We start from the raw sequence: 17459 nt of genomic DNA on the forward strand, positions 1-17459 counted from the left end.
ATTCACTGTGCCTTCTCTGGCTTCCTGATAGATTCCTGTGTCAGTGCCATGCCTTGTGTATGTCACTTGGCTAAACACCAGCAGAATACAATCAACATTGTATTCTGTAATATCAATAGCAGAATACAATATATCCTAATATAAAAGGCTACAAGGTTAGAGAATCAACAGCCTCAGGGGTGGGAGCAGTTGTTTTATTTTCAATTGTTGTGCTGGGTGTGGTATAGGGGAAGAAACTGACAAGATAATAGATAAAAGATATCTAGAAGATGGGGTTCCACTAAATAAAAACAGACTATGGATAGGAAGAAAAACTAAAGAGGAAATTGTCTTCTTTCTCCATTCTTTATGATGCTCCACTCGCAGCAACCAGCAGCTGTATTGCTGCTGGAGTATTTCCCAGGCCAGACTGGGCTGGCAATATTTGCTCTCCTACAGCCTTGCCTGGAAGCAGTAATCTCAGAAATACAGCCTCTGCTCTTTATAGCTACTATGGTAAATGCTGTTTAAATCTCACTTTGAAGCTTTCTGACCAAAAATTCCAAAACCACTTGTATAAAACATCTATCCAGTATAAATTCAGATTGTGGCAAAACATCTCTGGTGGCTTGGCTGTAACCTTTAGGCTTTATGTCTAACCCACCACTACAGCTGTCTGATCTCCTCTACTCTCAAATTTGCACCAGCATAGAGGCACCACAAATTTGCTGTGGGTGATGATGCCAAAATGTGATCACATGCCATACCTGATCTGAATCAGCTGTGTTCCTCTGGGAGATCCAATCACGCCCTGACCCAGCATTAATAACCTTGGAGTCGCAGCCTGAGATACTTCTTCAGAGGAAAGGATGGACTTACCTAGGCAAAGGTAAGTGGGGATGGGGGGTTTGGGTCAGGGTCTGAAGGCAAGAGAAGTCCTTGCTATAATTGTAAATTTTGTCTTTGCATAATGAAGCCTGCAAAATCTTGTCTTTTGAGAGCTACCAATTAAGTAGTTTTTAATTCAGTTGATTTTGTGGCATTGTGCTATATCAGGTGCTTTCTTAGCCAGAGGGACAGATGTCCTTCAGGTGTCCAACAGGAAGGAGTATTGATGGTCCAATTTTTAATCTAGAAGTGGGAGGGGTAATTGCTAACAGATTGCTAGCTACCATAAGGCTATACTGCTGGGCACTAATTATGTAGCCTTCCTTTATGCTTTCTACTGGTGTGCCACATTAGCTCCTCTCCATGTCTTGGCTGGCTGTAGGGGTGCTGCTCCTGCTCTCCTAAGCAAGGCTTGATGCAGGTTGTAGCTGCCTGAAGGCCTTCCACTGTGTTCAGCCCCAGGCTGATCCCTCTCCACCAACACAGGGCTTAGTCTAGTGTGCATAGCCCTGGGGTGTTCAGCAGCAGGCCTCTGGCATGGCAACAAGGCAGGAACTGCAGGAGTAGTTGTTCCCCTGTAGTCTTATCTACTGATTCTTTTCTGCTACTCAAAATTCTCCCTGTGCTCTGAGGGCAACACCCTGGCTGAAGGCTTTGAGGAGGGTGCTTGCAGTAATTGCAGTCTGTCATAACAGGGGTTTATTACAATAGTCACTTTACTGTAATAGACAGAATTGTTTGTTCCCTTATGAAACATACAGAAGCTGGAAGATTTATGTGGGTAATGTAAACAATGCCATTGCAGATTACAAACCACAGTTGATTTCCATACTGAAGAAGTAGCAAAGGCAATTTATAAAGTCATCAGTCTAAAGCGAAGATTTGATCAAATTATTTACCTTCAAAGGTGCAACATGCCATCTCTCAGTAATGCTTCTCTTTATTGATAGCCTCAAGTTATTGGCCCTCACTTAAAAATAAAGCATGAGGGGATCTGTCTGTTCAGTGGGATGATTGCAGTTGTGCTTTAAAGTATTATCAGGCTACAGACAGTGTTAGTGTGCACCAGCAGGTTTCAATTCCTGAGCTCCATTATTTTGGATGCCATGGTGGGCATCTTTTGAACATGGTAGTGAAGACCTCCTCTGCTGCAGATGCACTCAGACTCCTGTGCTGCAGCTTGCTTATGGTAGTTAAGGCAGCTGGAGGTTTTTAACAATGAAACAGTATTTCCCTGTGGTTCTTGATTTACAGGAGAGATGCTGTAGATTGCTGCTCCTGTGCTTCTTGTGTTACTGCTCTGCCTACCTGTGTCAGTGTGTCTCAAGAGATGCTGCCATTTCTTCCACGCACACCACCACACGTGTCTTGGCAGCCAATCTCTGCATTCAGTATTGAAAACATTTCTGTGGCACTGGTGGAAGCTTAATTTGTGCAAAACTGATACTTCTCAGCTGGGAGTTACAATTTGTGAGATAACATTTGTGGCTCCACCCTCCTACTTTCATTGGAGCAAACTTGCAAAGATGCTTGCATTTTGCGTAATAGTTCGTCTGTTTGTACAACCTACAGCTCTTCATCTTTAAGTCAGCTCTCTGCACACTGGGATGTCAGCATGACATGCAAGGATAATAAGCACAGCAGAGATAACAGCCCCTTTGGATCTGCTGTTAATTCTGCTGTTCAGGACATTTTCCTCAGGAGAAGCAGCTAGGTGCACACCAGTCAGGCATAATTGGGGAGATAATCAATATTGTGTAGCATTTAGAGGGCACTGCAAACATCTTTGTCATTTTAAGGAGTATAAATTCAATAGTATTGAACGAATATGCAGGGTAGTCCCAGCTCCAAGGAACTCAAGTTAAAAACATAGTATGATACAATGAATGAGGAAAATTGCAGAAAATAGGATGAATGTGCCATTGAAATAGATGTTAAACCATTCTCTTCTGAATATTTACTTGTGCAATTGCTGCTTGGACTTACTCCATGCTTTTAGAGCTTTCAATGTACTTAATTTTTAAACTTATTTCTTAAGTTAATTAACTTTTGGAAACCATAGAAGCTTATATTATCCACAGTACTCAGTGCAGATGAATTGTTTTAAAAAGTTGCTGCTCTGTTCATTTACTTGAATTTCCCCGATTTCATTTTGCATCCCCTAATCATATACTGCAAGAAACAGCAATTAATCCCCACACACCTTCTCCCTTCCATTGCATTTATTCATTTCCAGTTTGTCCTCCATCAGGTCTCTGTCACAGGGCTCAGGTATTTTGGTCTATTTAAATACTCCTTATATGAAAGCTATTCCATACTTCTTTGTGATGTTCATAACCCTTAAGTATAATGGTAGTATAACTTTTGAGAACAGCTCACAGTATACAAAGGTGGTGTTTCATGAATTTATGCAGCGATGTAGTTTTACTGTTACATGCAATTTAGTATCTTCAACTTCTACTTCAATTTAATTTAATTTTAGAATGATACATAATGATGATAAAAAGTAAATATAAAGCTCCTGGTAACTTCAGTGATCTCACACTGCTTCTGTGATTTGATATTCTAACTTGAGTCTAATTCCCCTGTTCTTTTCCACAGGTCTTCTACAGGCTCAAGCAGCATGATTTACCTCACTACTATAGGAGGGCCAAGACTTATGCTGCATTTGCAAAGCTTTTTGGTCACAGCTGTTCTGCTGACGAAGGCATTATTTGCACTGATGTGGTAAGAGTGTAAACACCTTAAAAGTGCCATCCCTCTTGCACAATTACCTCCTGGGTGCTGACTCAGCACTCAGGGGGCAGCACTGCTCAGCTGGTGTCCATCTACATTGCTGTCGTACTGCAATTTCTCTTTGGGCTCCACACTGGCCTGCTAAAGCTTTCTGCTACTCAGCACAGAATTGGCATGCTCTTTTTCTAATCCCAGTGCTTCAAAAACTAAGAAATCAGAACATTAGCCACTTTACATGGCTCCTTTCCATTAAGACAGGAATGACCTGTGAGAATTCTTACAGAACTTTGGTGTTTGTCCTTTTTCAGGTGATATATGACATACGTTGCTCTGAACTTTTCCCATAGAGGAAATATATGAAAAATCCCAGTAATAATCATTGACTGCTTTAAAAAATATATATATATTTGTTGTTGTTGTTTTTGCTTAAGCTTGTAGCTACTTGCAAATCCCAATGACTCCAAATACTGAAGTAGTGTACTATTTGGGTAAGGGTAGATTTAGTGTGTTTGCAGAATACACAGCACCGCTTGAAATCCTTCATCCTTGCTGGGTAAAAGAATCACTGGATCTGAAATGAGGATAAAGTTTTACCTTTCGTTGCTTTGCAAGAGATAACAGCAGGGCCAACAATAGGACCAGATAAGTGTTTACAGTCATAATATTGCATTTCATCAGCTTCTTGCCACACCTGTTAGCATATCCCTGAACTGTAGCTACTGTGCAAGATGTAGTACAGTGACTTAAAATAAGTAAGCTGCTAGCTCATTGAGATGCCTAGCAAAAGTAGTAAATCAGTAAATTTGAACTGTATACCAGGAAAATAGGGTGACCAAGCACTGGAAAAGGTTTCCCAGAGAGGCTATGGATTCTCTATCTTTGTAAATATTTAATATGACAGAGCATGGCCTTAGCAGCCTTCTTCAGTTTTCCTGCTTGGAGCAGGGAAATTGGACTAGGCAGTCTCTAGAGGTTCAGCCCAAATTATTCTGTGGTGCTGTGAGTTTATGACCACTTGCCACATTTCAGTTGAAGGAGCAGCAGTAAACAGGTCATGATTTTAATATTGTTGTTAAATCTCAAGGGGAAATAGCAATAAAATATTAAAGAAAATTAGTATAAGTTTTATAGAAAACAGCAACTATTTACCTCAGTAAAACCAGAAATTGAGAGGTTGGTAAGGTAGCACCCTGCCAAATAATCAGATGGAAGCACAGTTCTTCAGGAAATGGAGTTTATTTGGGCCGCAGGAAGTTTTAATATCCCAGAGTCTGTTTTCAACACAATTTGAGGTGACAAATACAGATGATATATTGTGCAGAAAAAATTCACACACTAATTTTAAAAAAATAAGACAACAAATAGCAGTGCTAAAAATTCAGGAAAAGTGAAGAAGGAAAGTCAAATGTAAACAAGATAGAAATATCCCAATAAATGAAATCTCCTGTTCCAATTTTGAATTTCTTTGGAATGTTCTCATTCAAAAATCTAGTCGTTCCCAAACTTCATGAAATATATTTTGTGCTACATTTTCCAAAGGGAAATTTCCATTTCAAAACTTTCTATCAAGTACCTTCATTAGTAGTTCAATTATTCTTCTAAGAGCTGGAATCCTTAAGAAACATGGTTTTTCTTCACTGATGAATCTTTATTTTTCCTAAGCCAACTTTTTTCCTTTCCTTACAATAAAGGGAATTATTTATATTCGTTACATGCTTCTCTAGTGCTTTATGAGAAGCATCCAGAAATTTATTGCCCTATTTCTTTCCAGACCACCCTTAAAAACAACTTCCACTTTAATTTCAGAATTAGCTCTTGTTGACTTTAATTTTCCTGTGCAGTCCTTAACGTGATTTACTGTAATTCAAAATTAACTACTAGTTTGCTGCGCCACATACCTGACATCATGGCACAGATAATACCTACCTATACTCTCTAACAGGGTCCTACATGACCTTCATTACTATAGTATTTGAGTAACTCAAATATTGATGAACAGAAAAATATAAATATCTTATTTCAAAGTATGAAGGGGATGCAGTAAGATTTGGTTCACAGAAATTCCAGCAATCAGTCCTCACTGTGACACCATGTATTATGTAAGTATATAAAATTTATGGAGGTGAGTTATGGCTAAGAAAGGAGGTTTGTATTTCTAGGGGCATAATACCTCTAAGTGTCATGTTAGAAGGGCCAGAGAACACTGTATTATAAAGCTTTAAAGACCCTGGATGCTTTGGGGCCACCAACGTAGTCATTGCATGAGGCAACTACTGCTCCACAAAATTGGTCATGAAAAAGTTAAGATTTTCTGGAAGTGATGTTTCCACAGATGGCATATTCCTCTTTCTCTTCAAATGAGACTGTCAAAATCAAAACAACCTCTTTCTCAGAGAAAGAAAACTAGTTTTCCACCAATTCAACCCTTTCTTCTTCCACCGTTTCCTCAGCTGTTGATTCACTGCCAGTTCACTGCATCCTCAGTCTTCAGCTTCCTTTGGTTCTTATACGTGCTATTTGCTGCTGTTTCCCAGCCCTCCTTACTGTACTCTTACAGGCTGTTAGATCTCCTTTTCTCTTCTCATTCCTACTTTTTCCTGTTGTCTTTATGACTCCAACTCCAGTTTGCAGTATCATACATTCAAGTATATAAAATCCCTATAAAATCTGATTCATTCACACCTCTGAACTCATAAGCTTAATTGCCTAAGAGTTTTTTCCATCTTAATGACTTCAAGCTAAGCCTATTCTCCTCATGATTCAGCTTCAGATCTATGTACAACCAACCTCTTTTTCAAATGTTCCTTTTTTTTTTTTTTCCTGTGATAAAATTCATTTGTTTCACTGGTATCTCCTTTAAGAATGTATGAATGTACAGACTTGCCATTACATGCACTAGAAATCTTCTCCGTATCTGGGCCTTTTTTCCATAAACATTCCAATTCAGTTCATGTTCATCAGCTCAGGGGCATCTAGAATCAATAACTTACACAATATTGCACTTCCTGTCAGAGTTTCACACTTCTGTAGTCATAGGACTTTTTAATTAAATATTCTGATTTATATCCAAATTTATCAAAGAATATAAATAAGCTATTTTTTTTAGATTTTCAAGCCAGAATTTAAACAAAATTTTGTTCATTGCAACTTGAACAGATTTAGCTCTTGTCTGCACACATGAAACTGGGGCTGCAAGCCAATATGATGCAGAGGAATTGCTGCAGAATTTTCATCACTTTCAAGAAATAAAACCTCATATAATTGCTTTGATTTGGACACATATGAAAACTGAGGGAGAGCTGAGGACAGAAATCCCCCAGATTCTGAACAGCTGAATTATTTGTGCAGCTGGATCCCTCCTCTTGCAAAGGAGGCATAGCAGAAGGCCACCTACAAAGCTTTTCAAGCCACCTGATGTCAGTGCTGTGCTAATCCATAGGCTGTTCTACTTTCAAGTATTTATTCTGCTTGCTCTCCCATGCATAACACACATGGGAACTCTTTTTCTAGCCTGTCTCTATCTGCAGCTAGAATATGTCAAGTTAGAGTTATTACTTCATCACATTTTCTGCTGCCTCTCAACGTTTTTAACTTTGCTTTCACTTCCTTCCTAATTCTAACCCTTCCTCATCAGCATCTCTTCCAGTATCAGTGATTTCTGTCAGCACCTAGCCACTATACCTTAACTGACTGATTCATAGATGTCTCTGGTGAGTACTTCTGATGATGAGAGAAGATTCAGTGGGCAAAAGGAATGGAAAACAATCTCTTGTTTTCTTGGTCACAATTTCAGTTGTGCAAATAGATCCACAACCATTTCTCTTCTGCCTTTTTCACAGTATTACACACAAAAATTCACAGAGCTTTTGAGAAAGCTGTGCTGGTTGGCCAAGTCATAAATAATATTGTCTGCATCTTGGCTTTCCCAGCTCAATTGAGCAAAATCTAGAATGCTTAGTTTCAGCTAAGGAGTACCTGTTTCACTAACACTCAAAGGAAGTCAAGCTTGTCAAGTTTTACACCAGGAAATGATGTCTTTGTGTGAATCCATATTTAATGCTGGCTGTTCGGGAGTGAGGCATGTGAAAAATCAGACCTCCAGCTCCTGTACCAAGGAGCTGAACACTGAGCATGCAATTCATTTTCTTGTGCTGTGAGCATGACCATACTATGACTTACACAGCAATCTGGCACGCCTAGTATCAATGTTTAAAGAGCAACCTACAGAGAGCTGAAACCTGATCTAATACCTTTGCAGAACACAGGCATAAAGACAGAAACATAAAGCATTATTAATATGTATTAGAAAAGGATATAAATTCCAACTGTGAAACATTCCTTACAGGGTAAAACTATGAAATAGGCCACTGCCAAAACTGTAGATCTGAGCTTCACATTTCTCTGCTGTGGGAAACTACAATTTCTGCTATTATTCCAGGGGTTGTAACTTTGGCTCCAGATCCAATGTTTTCATCCTTTCAAAAAGATGTTCAGATTTGATATAACACAAAATTCAGACCCAGGCCAAAAGTCTCAATTCAGGCTCACCTCCACTGAAAATGAGTTATCCAGTTCACACCATTCATATCCAAACTCATTCAACTTCTGAGAAGATTCAGCCTCAGTCAAGCCAATTCTGAAGCTCTGTGGTGAAGTTCAGATTCAGATGCCTAAAAGTCTGGGGAAATTAGGATACTTAGAGTCAGAGAAAACTAAAATGATGGAAATCAGAAGCAAAACAGTGGGAGGACCACCTGACTGCCAAGACGAGAAAGAAACACTCAGAAAAGGGAAGGATGTAGGCATTGCTATTTAAATCTGTTCAACATTTGTATCAGGTAGGAGGATAAAAAGCCAGACCTAGTGTGGAAGCTGTGGAGTTATGTCAATGTGCAATGCATCTATCGTAACAAATCTTGCTTTTCAGGTAGACTTACTGCAATAGAAACACTCCCACCCTAATCAGCCTTGCAATTCTGGGAACAGAGCTGACTTGCACTTCTCTTTGAAACAGCAGCACGACTGCTTCCACCTGCAAGCAGATATCCAGTAATTTAGCTAGCTGACACACTGACATGTCTGTGCATACATGAAACAAGCCCAGGGAGGCTGGCCCAAGCAGAGGTACCTTAAACTGGTGACATCTCTTAATCTGTTAAAGACCCTCACATCAATACCAAACTCTTGGTTTAACTGCTGGACTTTCTCTAAACTGAAGTGGTAGCATCCTTTCTGTGTCTCTGAGAAGATTACTTCCATGAATGCAGATGCATATGGAATACCAGTGTTTCAGCTTTGCTATTCTTGATAGAGAAGGAAACCGTATATCTTTACTTGCTCTACACTACAGAAAGATGAAAAGACAACCAAGTGGTAATGCTAAGTGACCACATGCTGTGCAAGCAGAGCCTCAGTAGAATGTAAAAGCTGGTAAGAAATAAACCTGAAGCAATCCCGATCGTTCTCTGTGAGACCAAACTCACAAACCTCCTCACAGTGTCTTTTGACAAGCAAAATCTACTTGCCCTGTTATCACTCTCTCTCATCTCTTGTATGCTTAACATTTAAAGTAACTCCCCTAGATGCTGCACAGACCCATAAAGGCCATTATTCAGAGTAGGGTGGTACACTTAAAACACGTGTGAAAAAGCACTGTCTTTAGAAGGGCAGACACATTGCAAACAATTGCAAAATCATCATGTCTAAGCCATCAGAATTGTGTATTTTTGTCCTTTTCTACTGCCAACTTCTCTGTTTACTTACTTACTATGTGCACATGTGAAAATTGCACACAGATCCACAGGTGCAATTGTTGCTAAACTGCATTGCATACAGCTCTGTGCATGTGGGAAACTGATGGCATAGCCCAGGAAGAAAAAATCTGCAGGGAATTACTGGAGTCTACAGTGCATTTTGTCTTCCACGCCCCAGACACAGTCATTAGTGGATCCATGCATGAATGCTTATGCAGTGAATTGCATGGTAACTTGACATTACCCACACCGCAAACAGTGGGAAGCATCTTCTCAGTTAAAACATTAACCAAATTCTTCTACAGGCTTGAAAGAACTTAAGTTAAAGTGAAGTGGTTTTTTTTCTTCTTTTTTTTTCAGTGAGACATTCAGCACTTGGCTCAGATCTGATATAATGTTAAATGTATTCTGCTCTTTTGGATATAAAAAATTTGAGAATACTGAGTGTCCCTGAGGACTGGTGTTTCAAGTCTAAGGATAGTCTTTTCTTAGAGAATCATATCAGGTTACCTTAAAAACTATGGGACAAATGGCAACAATAAAAAGGGCAATAAATCACTATCACAACCAGAGGCCTATATCTCCTCAGGCAAACATCTGAACAAGACCAAACTACCAGCAGCGGAATAAAACACAAAGGGTGTGGAGTTCAGGCAATACGAAGACGTAATTTCTGCTTCATGAACGTACTTACAGAAAGAAGAAAGATTTCTGGGAAGTCAGCGTGTTTAAACAGAAAATAAACTTCAAAGGATATCATAAAAAAGGCAGGGTAAATACAGATATGGCTTTATTTTGAACTCAGTAAGGTTGATCAATAAAAATGTCTTACATGCCAATTTCGTTTTTAGTTTAAACATTACAGTTTCTTTTGTTACTTTGGGCAACATGCTGTCCTGGAGGCACTTCCCTTCCTGTTCTTTTCCTTAGACCCTGCGGCTCCACCAGGACATCAGAGTTCATCCACATGAACGAGCTGCTGGATTGGGGTTGCTTATTGCTTATCTGAGGCTGTGGAGTGATGTTTTTCGGTTATGATCAGCAAAGCTTTCCTGCTCAGTTAGGTTTGCTCAAAGTAGAAGAAACTGGAAAAAAAAAATCATTATCTCTTTTCATACTTTTCATACTACAATATCATTTTCCACCATAAGGAACCTACTTCTGATTTTTAAATTAAAAAATGCACACTTTTAGAGCAGCAGCAGAGTGTGAGTTGGCAAGTCAAGTTAGTCCCTGCTCTTCTCTGCCTTCCGATCCTGTTTCCTCTTTTAAAAGTCTCCTCACAAACCCCTCTAATGTGACATCTCAGACGTTCACCAACCAAAGAGACACAGAGGCAAAAGATACAGTTTCTATTAGCACCCACATTGTGTTAGCAAATGAGATGGTGGGGATTTCTGTAAGGAAATATGCTTTAGCAATACATACTTACAAGTCTTCCTTTTTAACCTGATAGACTTTAACTTTTCTCAAAAGACATAACTATTTCTTACTCCCAGCTTCCTTATTCTCCTGTGAGCTGAACCAGCTGACATTTATAGCTTTAACTGTTAGTGTGCCACACATGCTCTATTTTAATTCCCATGTGCACACAATGGCAAGGATTGCCATAAGAAAAAGAAAATTTAAGTCACACTTCTGGATGTCAGAGGATCTGTGGGGAGCTACCTCCCTTCCAAAATGCAAACTATTATTATTTAACAGTTCTTAACAGCAATCTTTATGTCAGGCTTTTCCATGTTTTTCAAGCAGATTAATCATTCAAACCTTCTAATACCCAGGAGAAACAAGTGTAATTTCCACATAACAGATCCCAAGAGCCCAAGAAGATAAAAAACAGAAGGCCACTCAAATCAGAGGAAAGCCATAAGCTGACACCAGGAACTTCAGAATCCAGGCTTCAGACATTGGCTTCCGTTGTCAGTCACTGCACACAGAGCTGGAAAAAGAAAGTTCCCTATTTACTTAAACCCTGTCCTTCTCTTGCAAAAATCAAACTCACTTGGAGCATGAAATGTTTCTGGAGACCGTGTCATTGTTTTGATCTGGTTAACATTTTGTGCTGTCACTTCTTATAATGCTTTTTGAACAGCATTAGCAGCAAAATGATCTGCCCCCTTTTAATTTTAAAGTAGTACAGTTGGTCAGATTCCTAGGAGCAACTTTTAGAGCCTGAGGGCATGTGGTAGCTGAAGATCTGCTACACTCATTCTTCTACATGTTGCTTCAAGCAGAGAAAATATGGCTGATAAGGCACTATGATGACAGTTACATTTTCTTCAAAGTAGTAAAGACAATGTTGAAGTTCCCAGTGGCCCCATCTCCGAAATAGAGCAAAACAGAGAGGAAAAAAAATGTAAGCATTGTTTTCCATCTCTCAAGAACTGCCAGTCACAAAAAGACAATGGATAGGCCTTAATTGCATTATGTATTTTTTGTATCTTTGTGAACGTTTTATACACTAAGTACACAGGCACACACACAGATGTCAAGACAAAAGAATGTAATTGATGCAGCCACAGAGCTGAGAAATCAAGCATTTCGAAGTCAGAAAATGCAATCTTAAAACAAAAAAACTCTCCCTGAACTCTACTCTCCTGTATTTATTCTCAGATAGGATTTTGTCATAGAAAAGAACAGGAGAAATAGCGGTGATTCCAACAGCACAAACAAGATAAAAACAGTTTTTGTGCAACTCAGCATAACATCCTCTACCAAAAACACTGTTTGGCTCTCCCAAGTCTTTAGGCTGGAGAACTTCAACTCAGCCAATTTTCTGCAACTCTGGTCACACTTGAATGCCAAAGGTCTATTAATTAAGATAGCTTTAGTTAAACCTTCTTCCTGCTGAGCTATGACACCTAATTAAATTTGACAAAGTTATTCACAACTGAGACAAGGATTTAGAAATCTAAGCTAAAGATCTCCCTGAAGTAAATAACATAATTAGCAATATCTTTCTGGCCATTCGAATGCTGATGCTCTCATAAATTAAACATCACAAATCCTACATACATCCAGTTTCCCTTTGTTTTATGTGAAATAATAATCATTAATTAATTAATTCTTCATACTGGTAACAAGAACTGACATTTTATGAAATGCTTTACAAGTTCACATATGAACAAAGTGCTAACGTAGGTTAGTAATGTAAATGAAGTAACGTTAATTCCAGCAACAAGGGATTGAAAACAATAATTCCTGCAGCGTGGCAAAAGTTGTCAGCTGGAAATGAAGAAGAGAAGACTGGGGATGCCAGGATGATGGGATACATAGTATATGCAAAAATAATTATGAATGTGATCCTGAGATGTTTCAGCCAAAACATTTCCATTAAAAATAGCGTAACATTCAAGGCAATGTGCAAAGCACTGCTGCACCTTCATCTGAAATATTTTGTATACAATTCTCATCATCCATTGTTCAAGAGGGATGAATTCAGGACGCAAAGGCAGTGCAGATGACTCACATCATCCAAAGAATGGATCAGCTACAAAACACAGGAGTACAATAGCCTCATTTTTTAACCTAGTGAAATGAAGGTCAAATAGGGATACCATATAAACATCAGAAAGCTAAAATAACTTCTTCGGCTACAGAATAATGCTGGCATTTGATTGAAATTGAAATAGAAGTGGAACTGAATACAGTTATGCCATAATTTATGTTTTTAACCAGCAAAGAAATAAAGTTCTAAAACAGACAATAGAACAAGTGGGAATAGAAACCTAACTGGTTTTACAGGGACATTTGTCTAACTTAAAGTAGGGGCTGTATGACACACTTGCCTGCAACAAGGGAGATGCAAACTTAATGATCCAGATGGCCTATTTGAACTGGACGGTCCTACATAAGAATCCTATATGGATGGTATATAACCCACAGGTTTTCAAGGGATCAGCCACCCTCAGAAATCCAGCCATCACCAATGTTTCAAGGACTGCAGCAGGAAATACTCCTGAAAATAAATCTTTATTTTACATCAAGAGCTCTGAGGCAATGTCTACTTATATTTACTATATTTCCCCCCAAAAATACTCTGGATTGCTATGGTTACATGTGCACTAGTAGTGGCTGCTGAAAGCACTTGGGGTCAAAAAGCAGAGGCAAGCTCCTGTGGCCTGGTCCCTGGGTACCACTGCCAGGCTGTGCCCGCTGGTGCAGCCTGCTGCTCCCAGTGCAGCCTGCTGCCAGCTGCCACGCACCAAGCTCTTGGAGAGCTGCGAGCCCAAAGGACAGTGCTGAAGAAGCCAGGATTTGGAAATTCTGGCTCTCCACAAGAGGACAGTTTGTTAACATAAGCTGTGGGCTCTGCAGCTTTCCAAGACCGGCACTTTGACTTCAGCCTGTTTTTCCCAATGATCATCTTCTGTGATAAAGGAGTGGTCACACGCAGAGACTGATTTCTGGTCCATTTGCAGTCCTATGAGTGCCCACGATCTAGAGAACCATGGCTACTACATACTGAAAAGCAGCTTTTCCTGCTTACAGCAGTCATCTACCATTCCTTCAGCAATCTCATTAAGCTTTGTTTTGCTTTGCTGACACCAGTGCTGCCAAAGAGATCAGCTGGCGAAGGAGACTGCATTAGTAATGTGGTTGGCATTTTGCCTCCTGCAGTTGAGATCACTTCTAAGCACTGGCTCTCTACCAGCCCACATGGATGGATGGCCTAAAACTCTGTCCCTCTGTTCAACTCTCCAATCATTTAGTGCATTTGCCATTGAGCTATTGCAATGGCCTTGCTTCACACCACTGATAATATCTGTAATTATTATTTTTCATTCCTTGTATCTTCTCTTCCCTAGTCAGCCTCACAAGCTGTTGAAATACTTGGTGAACCTGTGTTCTCTTCCTAAATCTCCAACTAGACCTGTAGCCCATTCGTCGTAACTCATTATGACACTCCTGCTTTACTGGAATATTTCATTTAAATTGTTTTTCACTTGGACTAGAATCTTGCTTTTCCAGGCATTCCCTTGTAAAACACTCATCCCTTCTCTCCTGTTCATACAAATCTTTTCATTTCACTGACCACTAATGTGAAGTGAAAACTATTTCTTCTTCATACAGTGGATAAATACCCTTAATGCAGCATTCAGGATGACATGAATCTCAGCCATCTAAAGATCAGCCTCATTCAATCATGTAGATTACCTCTATAATCATAGAATTACAGAATCATAAAATGATTTGGGTTGGAAGGGACCTTTAAGATCTTCTAGTTCCAACCCCTCTCCTGTAGGCGGGGGCACCTCCCTCTAGACCAGGCTGCTCAAAGCCCCATCCAGCTTAGCCTTGAATACTCTCAGGGAGAGGGCACCCACGACCTTGCAAAGCAATCTGTTCCAATGTCTCACCACCCTCACAGTAAAGAATTTCTTCCTAACATCCAGTCTAAATTACCCTCTTCCAGCTTAACATTTCCCTTAGTCCTGTCGCTACATGCCTTATAAAAAGTCCCCCCCAGCTTTTCTGTAGGCCCTCTTCAGGTACTGGAAGGCAGCTACAAGATCACCTTGGAGCTTTCTCTTCTCCAGGCTGAAGATCCTCAGCTCTCTCAGCCTCTCCTCGTAAGGGAGGTGCTCTCCAAGAGCTCTCTGATCATTTTTGTGCCCCTCCTCTGGATCAGCTCCAGCAGTTCCCTGTCCTTCTTGTGTTAGAGGCCCCAGAACTGGGCACAGAACTCCAGGTGAGGTCTCACAAAAGCAGAGTAGAGGGGCAGAATCACCTCCATCAACCTGCTGATCACATTTCTCTTGGTGCAGTCTAGGATACAGTTGGCTTTCTGGGCTGCAAGCACACATTGCCAGCTTATGCTGAATCTTCCATCATCTGGGACTCCCAAATCCTCCTTAGGGTTGCTCTCAAGACATTCTCCACCCAGCTTGTATCTGTCCTTGAGACTGCCTCAACCCAGATGCAGGACCTTGCACCTGGTCTTGTTGAATTTCATGAGGTTGGCATGAACCCATTTTTCAAGCCCATCCAAGTCCCTCTGGATAGCATCCCTTCCCCCCACAGCTCTCTGAGTGCAATCATACATCCAATTCCTTATCAAGTCAGAGGTCCATTCTCCAGTTTGGCAACCAGGATGTCACATGGGACAGTGTCAAACTCTGCACAAGTTCAGATGGCTGACTGAAAGGGGAACGTTTCTTCCAGAAATTCTGAAAGTTCTTCCAGAAGGAAAACTTGTATCTTGCTAACACAAAAGACGTCAGTTTCTGAAGGCAGTGTATGTCTCTAATAGTCAGAAAACTAAAGACAGATGAACCTGATGATTGATGTTTTATTTTTTAACATTATTTTGAGAACAGTAAATAATTATAAGCTAAGTTAAACTGTTTCTAGCTCATTTCAGAGAAGGCAAACAAAAGCACATAGAGAATATATGACCCAGCAAAAGACAGACTAGCTATCACTGTCAAAGCTGCAGGAAGAACACAGGGGATTGTCAGTCACAGCCCTGTGTTGAGACCATTAAACCACACCTCTTTTCAACAAACGTCCTTTTATTTGTTGCCAGCAAACATCTCAAATACAATTTTACAGGGGTTATTAATTGTGTGCAGGCCTTGCCTTTAACTAGCAATAAGAGCAGATGTCACACCAAGAATTTTCTGAAAGTGTTGCTCATTCATGTCCCCTAACCTCTTCAAGCCAACTCAAAAAAGGAGCCAAGTGCATCAGTTTAGAGCCATTCTTCACTGCTCTGTAGTCAGTAGAAGTCCAGTGGAGACACAGTTGTACAGAAAAGGGTAGGAGTTTTTGGTTGTTTTGTTTTTCCCCCCAGGAAAAAAATGGATAGGAGCAAAAGTAAACTTTTCACAGTCTGATCACAACTGGGGGAGGCTTGCTAGCTCCAAAAGCAGTTTCCAGTGAAGAGCAAACCTTCACATGTCCTGTGTCATCTCCCATCCATAGAATACAGGCCATCAATCTTTCAAGTTCATACGGTAGTCAAGCCACTAGAAAAATGTATCTATTTGTGTGTTTGTACATGTCTACATGGGCCTGCGAGTGCCTGCATGTGCACTAACAATTTTCTAATTCATAGAAACTAATTCTTGATAATTAAATATTCAGCGTTACTCATTCCATATATGGCTCACCAGAAATTTGTATGCATCTAGAGCAGAACTCTAGAGAGTTTGTTTTCCACTTTATTGAGCCAGATCCAGCCTTCGCAGCACAGCGACCTGCAAGATCAGGAAGGGAGAGGTATGGCTATAAAATGAGAGTAAATAATTAGTGGTGCAATGTAGCCATAAAACCACTGAGCAAATACCCACTTCATCTCCAGTCCATGGAGTTGCAGAGCTTGCTGGCAGCCAGGGAGGGCATGCCACCGAGCAGCTCAACTGTGTCCTACCAAGCAGCTCAACTGTGTCCTATCAGAGGCCACATGGGAGTCTAGAATTCCTGCTGTCAGCTTATCAAAAACAGTCATAAGACAAAGAGAAGGTTTTGCTCTTTTTCAAACAACTCAGTAACAGAGATCAGAAAGTAGTGGATTTGTTTCTGGTAGAGGTGGCAGTATATCCTGCACTCACTTTGCTACTGCTAAGAAAAAGAAAACATATGAATGCAAAGCAATTGCATTTTAAACTCAGGTTATAAGCACTGTATCCTGCTCTTCATGTCCCGCATTTCATGCTGTGGAAGAGCTGCAGCGTGCCAGAAAGGAGCTCTTTTTCAGTGTACAGAAATAAAACTGAGAAAACCAAAAACCTACATTATGTACCGCATTTAAATCTTTCTTATGGTAAGCAACAGCTCTGGCCAACCAGCCACAAACGAAAAGACACCTTAATGGTCCAGGAAGGTCAGAGTTCTTTGAGTTAGATATTGAGCAATGGAGGTGCAGGCTGCAGATGGGAGGTTTAGGTGTGAACACATGCCAAGTGCATAACAAAACTCGATTGAAGGAAGCCAATTTTAAAATTTCCATTTGAATTAGTCGCACATAGATCGCAGGAATTCCACACATACCCTGTTTGAGAAACCAGAATTTTCAAGGATCTTCGATCTGTAAATGACCGGCACAAAAAAGGACCTTCTTTGATTTGCTTTGCTTTCTCAAGACAAAAGTCATCATCA

The 17459-nt window shown here is 40.2% G+C and overlaps 1 long non-coding RNA gene across 1 annotated transcript; it reads left to right on the forward strand.

Annotated features, from left to right (window-relative positions):
- Positions 1-852: 852 nt before the first annotated feature.
- LOC128079935 (uncharacterized) lies at positions 853-8950 on the forward strand. The gene is made up of 4 exons (XR_008206385.1): positions 853-868; positions 3469-3602; positions 5636-5702; positions 8531-8950. It is a non-coding gene; the product is annotated as an uncharacterized LOC128079935 (long non-coding RNA).
- Positions 8951-17459: the final 8509 nt, after the last annotated feature.

This window comes from Tympanuchus pallidicinctus, unplaced genomic scaffold, assembly GCF_026119805.1.
Source record: "Tympanuchus pallidicinctus isolate F22 unplaced genomic scaffold, pur_lepc_1.0 scaffold2, whole genome shotgun sequence".
Classification (NCBI taxonomy): domain Eukaryota; kingdom Metazoa; phylum Chordata; class Aves; order Galliformes; family Phasianidae; genus Tympanuchus; species Tympanuchus pallidicinctus.